At 41.7% G+C, this 9,962-nt stretch overlaps 1 long non-coding RNA gene across 1 annotated transcript; it reads right to left on the minus strand.

The window, feature by feature from the left end:
- Nucleotides 1–5,123: 5,123 nt before the first annotated feature.
- Nucleotides 5,124–9,883, minus strand: LOC125431201. The gene is made up of 3 exons (XR_007244292.1): nt 9,758–9,883; nt 7,655–7,764; nt 5,124–5,828 (listed from the first exon to the last, which is right to left on the minus strand). It is a non-coding gene; the product is annotated as an uncharacterized LOC125431201 (long non-coding RNA).
- Between the last annotated feature and the right edge of the window lie 79 nt (nt 9,884–9,962).

The raw sequence follows: 9,962 nt of genomic DNA on the forward strand, positions 1-9,962 counted from the left end.
AGTTCAAATTAACTCAAATTTGAGTTGCAATAATGAGTTTAAATTACCAGCAGAAAGGTACTGTCTAGATAGAAGAATGGCCTGAGAAATTGGTAGATTTAGCAGAAATGGATGCATTAACAAACAGAATAAGAAGACAACGCCCAGATAGGTATCTTAATACTTAGAAAGCATTTATTGCCTGGTTGATGAAATTGAAAAAAGATTTCTTAACTGTAGGCTGTGTACATTAGACAGTAGTGAATAGGTTCAATTACAGTAGAAATTAGACATTATTATAAACATTTCAGTACATTGACAGCAGATTAGTCCTATCTTTGTGAAGAAATGGCAAGTCTGTTTGAGTTTAGGGTGGAACATTTGTTAGACTTAAAGGTTCTGTACATTAATAAAATTGAAATTAAAAAAGCACCAACACTTGTCAGGGATGCTTTAGGCTTATCTTGCATTGATCACAGAGATGGATTAGATGGTCTGTATGACCCCTTCCAATTCTATGATTCTGTGACTACTGCCTACTCATATTCCAGCCTGAACTCAACTGGGCTGATTTGAATCCAGATAGTACAATTTATTGATCTAAGTACTGTAACTGTGCTCCTTTAATTAAAAATTGGGTAACTCTTGCCAAGGCTCTTTTATAACACGTTCGAGAGTATTCTGAAATATGGGATCTTTTTTTTTGTCGGTTACACAGATAAATATTTATATAGTTCTATCTGCTTCACAGATACCATGTTCAAAGTGTGGTAGAATTTTGTATCAGTTCAGGCCAAGAGACATTTTGTTCTCCTTGGCTGACATCATCCTTCTTCCAGATGTCAAACAGATGCCAAGGAAGAACTATGGCCCTCTGCAAACACTGCTCATGTCAGCAAGAGAAACAACACTGCAAAAGAGGGGGTGAGGAGATCAGGAGACTCACCCTGGAAATGTACCAAGAATAATGCTCAGACTCTGCAGTCATGTGCCATTGAACCTGTTTTGCTACTATTTCGCCCAAATTGGCAGAAAGCCCATTTTTGTAGTCTAATGAAAATCCATTGCAGCGCTAGCACTTACCACTGTATCCAATAGCAATTGAAATGACCCCTGTGTAGACAATGAACACAGCAGAAGAGGGCCACCCACATACTAGGGTTTTCTATTTACTTGACTGAGTCCTGTGCTGTGCACCCCCAAATGCTGTAAATTAACCAAAAGAAAGGGGGTAGTTAAAAGCTGCCTGAAGGACTCACAGAGCCATTGTAAGCAGATCTACTCAGAATCCTACTTAGGTCTATTCAGTGGAGCTTACTGTTAGGAAAGTGTTCTTAAGATGGCACCATAAATGTTCTGATGGAATACTGAGTATTAGTTTAGGGGGGAAAGGGATGGCAGAGAAACTTTTGAAAATGTATTGGCTTTTGGAGGAGGAAATTTAAGAGGTAGTTTTGGTATTGCCAAATTGTTTCTATGTCTTGCAATGTTTTGTGGGCTTCCAATTTATACTTAGTACTGTAATCTCTGCTTCTTCAATAACTGCTATGTGTAATAATTTTCTCCAAGTAAGAGGAATACAACACACAATGGACTTTCCAGTAAATAAACACACTGGCAATATTTGACAAGGATGATCTAGCCATCCTGTTGTGACCCAAGACTGTACTGGTGTTGAGTTCAGTACTAGCATCTAGCTATCCAAGTCTCTACATCATATACAGAACAACCAAACATTCTATCTCTGGACTAAGGGGGGAGAGTCAGTGTAACCCCTATGTTAAGAATGGGATGACCCAGAAAGGGGTGGAGTCTGAAGGGAACAGTAGGCTGCTGTACTCATGAGGTTGGAGGAAGCCAGGCTACCAGGCTGGAACCTGGATATATTATTATAAGCTCTTAACACCTTGTTTAAGGGTTTTTGTGTGTGAATGGTGAGAGTTCTTTTTGGGATCTTCATCATCTTGAATCCAGTACACCAAGCTTCTGGAGTTTCATGAGCCAACCACTGGCAGGAAGAAATGGACATGGTATTACAAGACTGTAAATAGAAGGACTTGAAATGAAACTTAACAGGACTTTGAAGTCTTATGTTAAATGTTAATGTTTGATGTTATATGTTAAGAAAGTAAACCATTTTGTTTAAAATTTAGTTGTTGCAAACTCCTTCCAAATTCTGCCCTACAGAACCCATAAGTGAGGTTACATTAGCTTCATTGATCTTTTTCATCCTTGATGCAAGCGGTTGTTCTGGAGGGTGATCTTGTTGAGATTCAGATAAACAACAACCTCAGTTCTGGAGCATGGTACAGTTCATCTGGTGAAAACAGCACCTGTAGCAATGTTCTTGAAAGCTATCATCAATTCTTTCTGGAGGTATATACAATTTTGTAAGTGACATTCTTTCTTTCATCTTGAGATTAAATCTTCGGATGCTTCAGAGAAGCTATCAAGCCACACAACATAAGTGTTTGAGGCACACAGGAAAGAGAATAAAGTCACCCACAGTCTCACTAGCCAGTGGAGCATCTGTTAGCGTCAGAGGCTCCACTGGGCTTAGAGTAGGCCACCTATGTGCACAGTTTGTACCCACACTGGTAACAATCATAAAACCACAGAAACACAAACAGATAAGTGGGAACAACATCTGGATTTGTGGTTCAACACAACAAAGTTGGTTGTGGGTTTTGAAAACCCTTGACTAAGGAGTTTTTTTCTGTTAGCAGGAGCTGGGTATGTGCTAGCAGAAGGGGTAGGCTGTTTTTTAGAATATAGTTTATGTTGGAGACAGCGACCCAACATGCCTAGAGACTAAGGTTGCTAAATCTCTCAAAGTGTATAAGTGTTATCTCTTGGGATGTTCCTCTTTTTGTCTGTACCTGGGAGCAGCCCTCTGACACTGCCTCCTTCTGACTCAGTAGCAATTGCTTTTTGTCTTTTTCCACATAGACCTGCATGAAGTCAAGTGCTTTGACAGGACTTTCCTGTAGAAGCAAATATTCCATACCTGCACTCAGCACTCACATGATGCTGCAATAGGTGGCCACTTGTACAGGGAAGTATATTCTTTAGATTAGAATTTCTGTATTTCAACTGAAACAAGAATGTGAACAGAGGTCGTTTTTGCACTGTCAAAATATCCTGGGGTGAATACAGAAAATATCCCTGTACAGCCGGGAATTCCGCATGGTTTCCAAAGCTGCGCAGGGTCTGCCCCGGTGTTTCACCACCATTTTCCCCACGACTTTCAAAGAATGCCAAATTTGCGGTTCTTTTGAAATGCACCTGTGTGACTCTGCAGCCATGCAAACACCATGAGAGCAAAACTAGGGCTATTTTTCCTGCCTTGCTGCCCTGACCCGCCCCACCAATCAACAGGCACTGGATGTTTGAGAGAATTGCTGCCTGTACATATCTCTTTTCTATCTAAAATCCACGTTTTCTCCCTCTGTGTTTTTCCCCCCACTGCAATCAAAGCCACGTCTCTTATCAACACAGAAGGGCCCCTTCCGCACACGCAAAATAATGCGTTTTCAAACCACTTTCACAACTGTTTGCAAGTGGGTTTTGCCATTCCGCACAGCTTCAAAGAGCACTGAAAGCAGTTTGAAAGTGCATTATTCTGCATGGGCGGAATGAGCCAAGGAGTTTGGGGTTCAAAATCATTTAAAACTAAACTAGTAAAAGTGAGTGGGGGGTGGGGGAGAATCAACCAATCAGAATGTGGGAAATGGAGGTTGTCCACGCATGTGAAGAAGCATGCATGGAAGAGATCACAAAAGAGATCACAGTGCAAATGAAAGCAGACAAAGGCTAGTGCAAAAACAGCTGGGCATTACGTCCGGGTCCTGCCTCGACTCCTTAGAACATAGGTGTCAAACTCGCGGCCCTCCAGATGTTATGGACTACAGTTCCCATCATTCCCTGGCAGCATGCTGGCAGGGGATGATGGGAACAGTAGTCCATAACATCTGGAGGGCCACGAGTTTGACATCTGTGCCTTAGAAGTACCGGGAAGGTGTGCGGAACGATAAGCCGCAACAAATCAGCCACGGTATGTATAATCCAGGTTCTACCCCAGAATATTTTTACCATGCAAAAATGGCCAGAATCTTCTTGAATAAATGTAAGTTTTACTTTTTGCAATTCACTTCTTGGGAAGACTGATTTATTGCACTCAGCATCACACTTCCATGACTGGGCCAAATCCTGCTATATTAACCGATATACCCAACTGTCTGCACAAAGTGTGTCGCTTTAGAGAAGAAATCTCTACAGAGATAAAGAGTCAGGCATTCTATACTCTGGCTGAGAAAAAGACATTAGTATGGTCAGTTGAGGTGCAGCAGTGGAGGAGAATGTATGCTTCTGCATTAGAATCTAGTCTAAAATCTAGAACAAATATGAGAATTATCATTCATTTTTACACACTGCCTTTGTCAAAACCATTATTTTGTGCATTTTGGGCCATTTTATTTTGATAACAAGATCTTAATACCAAAATGTATTTTTACTTTCAATTGGATATGGGGGAGCAGGGCAAGGTAGGCACTAGGAGCTCTACAACAAAGGAGCTCTGGCATGTTGAGTTCTGTGGCAGAGGAATATGTAGCCCTACTAACATCTTTTTCTGAGACAGACTGTAGCTGTTGTGAAGAACAACAGATGGTCCTGGTGGGTTTAACGCAGGTTTATTTACAGCTAACGATAAGACTAGTTAGAGTGATAACAGCTACCCAGAAACTCTCGGTCTAGACTCCTCTAAGTCTCAGCTACAACAGCCTTTCCCAGGTCTCTTAACCCCACTTATCAGTTCAAAATCCGTAAAGGCACACATCACCACAATAGCTATCTAAGCAAGGATGGGAAGAGATTCTTAGAATGCATATTCCTCTCTTGGAGGTCATAGAGAGAGAGAGAGAAACACAAAGCCAGGAAGAGAAGACTTCAGCTTTAAGGAAATAAGTCTGAGATAAGCATTCTGAGTAAACAAAGAGACCCCAGAACATTCAACAGAAAGTATATGGATTTGTCTGTCTTTCTGCTCTACTGCTCCCCCTGGAATACTAGTGTGCTTGGTACAAAGAGATGCTGCATTATCTTTCACTTCCAACAAAATCTAGACTGTTCATTACCTTCCATTTTCATTATTTATTTATTTATTTGTGTATTTAATTTAATTCACAAACTGCCCTTTCCATACCGGCTCAGGGCAGCTTACAACAGTCAACTGGTGTAGATACTATTAAAACAAACCAATAAAACAATAAGATTACAATAGATCTCTTCCTTCATTCCACAGTGACATTAGACTACAATTAAGAGGGAATAACACTATCAAATTAACCTGTAACCCCCCATAATTCAAAATATTTTCCACATATGTCCATCTTCTCTTTCACTCACTCACTTTTTTCCTTTCTCTTTCTCCTTCTGTCTCTCTTCCTGCCCTTCTCCTGTTTCCTCTGTTGTCCCCTATATTTGTCCTTGTCTTTGAAAAGTAGCACGGTTGTGGACTGGTACAACCACTAATGCTAAAGTTGTGGTTTGACTTTGGGTCAAGTTCCATTGCTGAAGACCAATCGAATAAATATAAATGCTTGGGCACAGTATGTAAACCCAATACTTCTCTGAACAGGATGTAGCTGCAGGACACTGGAAAGCAAAGTGCTCTTGTGGTGCCGTCTTGAATAAAACCAGCTATTATGCTGTGTAGGTTTTGCGCATTCTTCTGCCACAGGAGCTGCTGCATGCAGTGATTTCACATGTTTCATGCCCGCTTGTAAAAAATATGAGTTGAACAAAAATCCATTTGATACATCTGATCGTATTTATCCTCAACCATTTTGCTGATGCAAGCAGAAGAGTACCACCAGAAAGATGAGCAAAAGAAAAAGATAAATTGCATGGGAAACCTGCAACTTTTACCTAGGATAGAGTGTCTTCTTTCTAAGAGCTGTATATAAGTATGGCTTTTACCTGCTTTGCGGAAACATTGGTGCCTTTGGGATATTAGCAGCCACCACAGCAACTTCCACCCTCATTCATACTTGTATGTATGTACTTGTATGTACAGCTAGCAATCATCAAACTTTATACTAACGAAAAGGGACAAATTCCAAGCTTCACAAACTTGAAAGGCAAGAGTCCAGAATGAATGTGGGCATACAGAGGTAAGCAACAACCAGCACTTTAGGTTCATAGATATTCTCATAATTTGATGAGAATTTTGCTCTGCAAGCTATTCTTGTTCTTCCCAGAAAACTAATTTGTTGGCATAATTCTGCAATGCACTGATTGAACAAAAATGTATCACATGATAGAACCAAGAATATGAACAGCTATGCAGGCCCATGCAATCCTAAGAGAGAGCCACCTACACTATGGCCCCACTAGTCTACTCCCAAAAGGATTTGGTTAGTGAGTAACTGGCAGGACAAAGAGTATGTAGCTGGATTTTTGTGGCTGCAACTGCTTCACCATCACCAGCATCTCACCCCAGTGTTGTATTGCAACAGCTGGGTCATAACGGATAGTACAGGTAGAACTTATCAGGGGCACACTGGGCCTAGGCACAGTCCCGTAACAACCCAGGGGTGGGAAAGGGCATGGCCAAGCAATCGTGTGTGAGATCAGCCGTGGAGGTGCTGCTGGGCCCCAATATTTCCACAAAAGCGGGGTGCACTTAGAGGGAACCAGAAATTTTCTGCACCAAATGCATACAGCAACTTCAAACAATTGAGGGTCAAGTTAGAAACAATCTCAGGCAATTAATTTATATAATATCTTAGATGAAAACACAAATCTTTTCAAAATTTGCCTCTACATGAATCTGGGCTTTGCTGATCTAAGTTATGTGTTTGAGACTGTTTCCAATTTGATCTTCAATTGTTCGAGGTTGGGGTATGCATTTGGTGCAGAGTGTTTCTGGGACCCAATATTTTGTAAATGACCGTGATAGCACCTGCACAATCATCCATAGTCACCCAAGAATCCTCCTTCTTGGATGTGTCCTTGGGTCACTCTCAGAGAGAATTGCAGATGGGGTGGAGAGAGAGTGAGGCCGAGGGGTGTAGAGTTCCTGTCATGCAATCAGAACCCAACAGACAGAGATGCTGTTGTGATATGAGCTACACTTTATTGAACTACAGATCATGGTGAGATCTGATGACCGAAGTTGCCATCTCCCTGGGGCCATGGAAATGTGGACTGAGCCTTCACTGGCATGACATGCATCTAAATGAGGTGGAGTTACTGATAGAACTTGGAAGGGCTGGTTGGGTACAACACTTCACTCCAGGAGGCAGACTGGGACAGCAGACTGGACAGAGTGTATATAGGATGGGAAATGACCCAATCATGGCCAAAGGTCTCCCTGTTAAATCCTCTGCTGCAGGAAAGCGAAACAGAGACTGGTGAAGAGACAATAAGCAGTCAGGAGTGCCTTTCTGGGCACAGACATGTCTTTCACAGACCACCAGGGACTCCATTCTGTGCCCCATGGGCAGAACTCCACTACAACCCCCCCCCCCCCACCCGAGGCACAGGCTGGTGTCACCCAAACCACACTCAACTGTCCTATGCTGAAGTGCTCAGCAAGAGCTAACGATCCATCCACCACATCAGCTTTCTTGGCTGTAATCTCCCTGTTTTGTTTCTTTTGTGTCCAACTCACCTGTGATCATCAGCACATCTTGTTTAGGTGTGTGATCAATTTCTTCCTGGACACTTGTAAAAAAGGTTTCAGTTTCTTCCTCTGCATTTGTAGTTCAGGCATAAACTGTGCTTCAATTGAGTAAATGAGTAAACTGAGGTTATCATACTTTGCTCATGTTATGGGAAGACAACAGTCACTGGGAAGAACAATAATGCTAGGAAAAGTGGAAGGCAGCAGGAAAAGAGGAAGACCCAATATGAGATTAATTTACTTTATAAAGGAAACCATGGCCTTCAGCTTGCAAGACCTTAGCAAGGCTGTTGATGATAGGACGTTACGAAGAACATTGATTCATAGGGTCGCTATGAGTTGGAAGTGGCTTGATGGCATTTAACACCCGAACACAATTTTCTGTCTCTGACAGGGCATTGCTAGGCTGAAAGGAATTAGGGAGCTGTCTAACTCCAGTCATACTACCAGAACTATCCACAGCTACACCAGCACAGGGGTTTATGTCTCAGTTGCCCCGACAGGCAGCCACCTCAGACCTTTGCAGGTGTCCAGGAGTGGTGAAGCAGCACTGGGGGCCTGTGCTAGCATAACTGGCCTTTATACCAGTGTTAACTCAGAGATACATTGCAATAAAGGCTATAACGGTCAGTTAGCTCCTTGAACTCATTTGAAGCCCCCCTCTCTTAAGTTTGCACTGTGTGTGCTGCAACACAGCTTCCATTAAGTCAGAACACCAGGAATGATTTTTTCCACACAACTGGCCTACACAGACGAAAGCAGCAGGGCTAAGGAAAATGGAAAAATGGAAGATGAAACATTTTTTAAAAATAAAGACCAGCTCTAATCAAGGGTAGTTTAAATCTTTTCCCCTCTTAATTAAACATCCTTAGATGCTTTAGCCGGTCTTCATAAAGAAGATGCTGACCCTGAATTTTGATTACAGATAAAAATTAATGTTTTCTTTCTAAACCTAGTTCTATGCCTCCTTTTCTGATTTTTAAAAATTGTTTAAAAAAACTCTGGATGTTTCCCTTGAGTCTCCTTCTATGCCTTAAAATACCACTGATCAACACAGTTCAATGAAGCAGTGCAAGAAAGAAAAGGGAAACAGGGAAGAGCAGTCAAAGAGTGACAGAGAGGTCAGTCCTTGGTCCACCTAAAAGCATAGCTTTCCTTCAGCTTAAGCAGTCCAATTCAAGTGGCTTTTACTTTGCAGGAAGAGCAGCTTCAGTTGGAGGAAGGCTTCAGATTTTGCCTAGTGGAATGGTAGGATCCAGGCCATCATGATTTATAATGTTATGAGGCATACATTTAGCAAGACAACATAGCCCTTCTCTGTCTTGATATATGTTTCAGAAGGAGCAACAGATTGAAAGGGAAAAAACAGATGTAAAGAGCAAGACAAGAAAGAAAAGGAAAGGTGGTACAATATAAATATATCAGGCTGTCAAAAAAGGAGAGATTCACAACAGTTGACAAGTCACGTTGTACCTGTATACATTAACCTGTTTTGGGTAGTGTATTATTGCTTGCACACATGCAAACATGTGTGCAGAGAGAGAGAGACACGGCTTCTCAAAATCAGCTTCTTATAGCAAAATATTTCCCTCCTAGCTTGTTAGATATAGGGATGATCTATACATTGTAGTTCAAAAGACTATTAAAATACATCTAAAATGCCCTCCATGAATGAGACTGGAGCACCTCTGAAAACAGTTATTATCATTCAAATAGACACTTATCCGGGAAACTGGATTGGCTGCAACACCCTGTCAAGTGTACACTTTTCAGGGGCTCTCACAAGCTTTCTGGCTGTCTGGATCCATTCAAACTATTTAATGGGGTTATTCTGCGCATTAAGGAGAATGTTATATGAGAAGAGCAGTATGGGATCAGACTTTGTCTTGGGTTTGATACCATAGAATACGTGCAAATGCCTTTGTGTGTGGTCTAATTTTGCAGGGTCTGCTAGCTGAATTTAACCCCTGTATTTTACAGCAAACCCCTGAAAGGAAAAATTGTTTGAAACAAATGGCTGTTTCTCAGTCAGAAAAGGGGGGGGGGATTAAGCAAGAAGCGGAAGGTTTTGTTTTTAAATACCGAAGTTACCTTTTGAATACAGGGGAGGCAAATATTCCATTTCACCGCTCTACACCGTGGACACACTGTTAAAAAACGAAATGAGAAAGGATTAGGCAAGGCAACCTGTGGTGCCGAAAGGGTTAAAATCCCAACAACCCCAACCCCCCCCCCCGTGATTCTTAAGGACGGTGTGTAACATTTCCTCCCATATGACCCCCTCCCTCCCCAAAAA

The sequence above is a fragment of the Sphaerodactylus townsendi genome, linkage group LG04, assembly GCF_021028975.2.
Source record: "Sphaerodactylus townsendi isolate TG3544 linkage group LG04, MPM_Stown_v2.3, whole genome shotgun sequence".
Classification (NCBI taxonomy): Eukaryota; Metazoa; Chordata; class Lepidosauria; order Squamata; family Sphaerodactylidae; genus Sphaerodactylus; species Sphaerodactylus townsendi.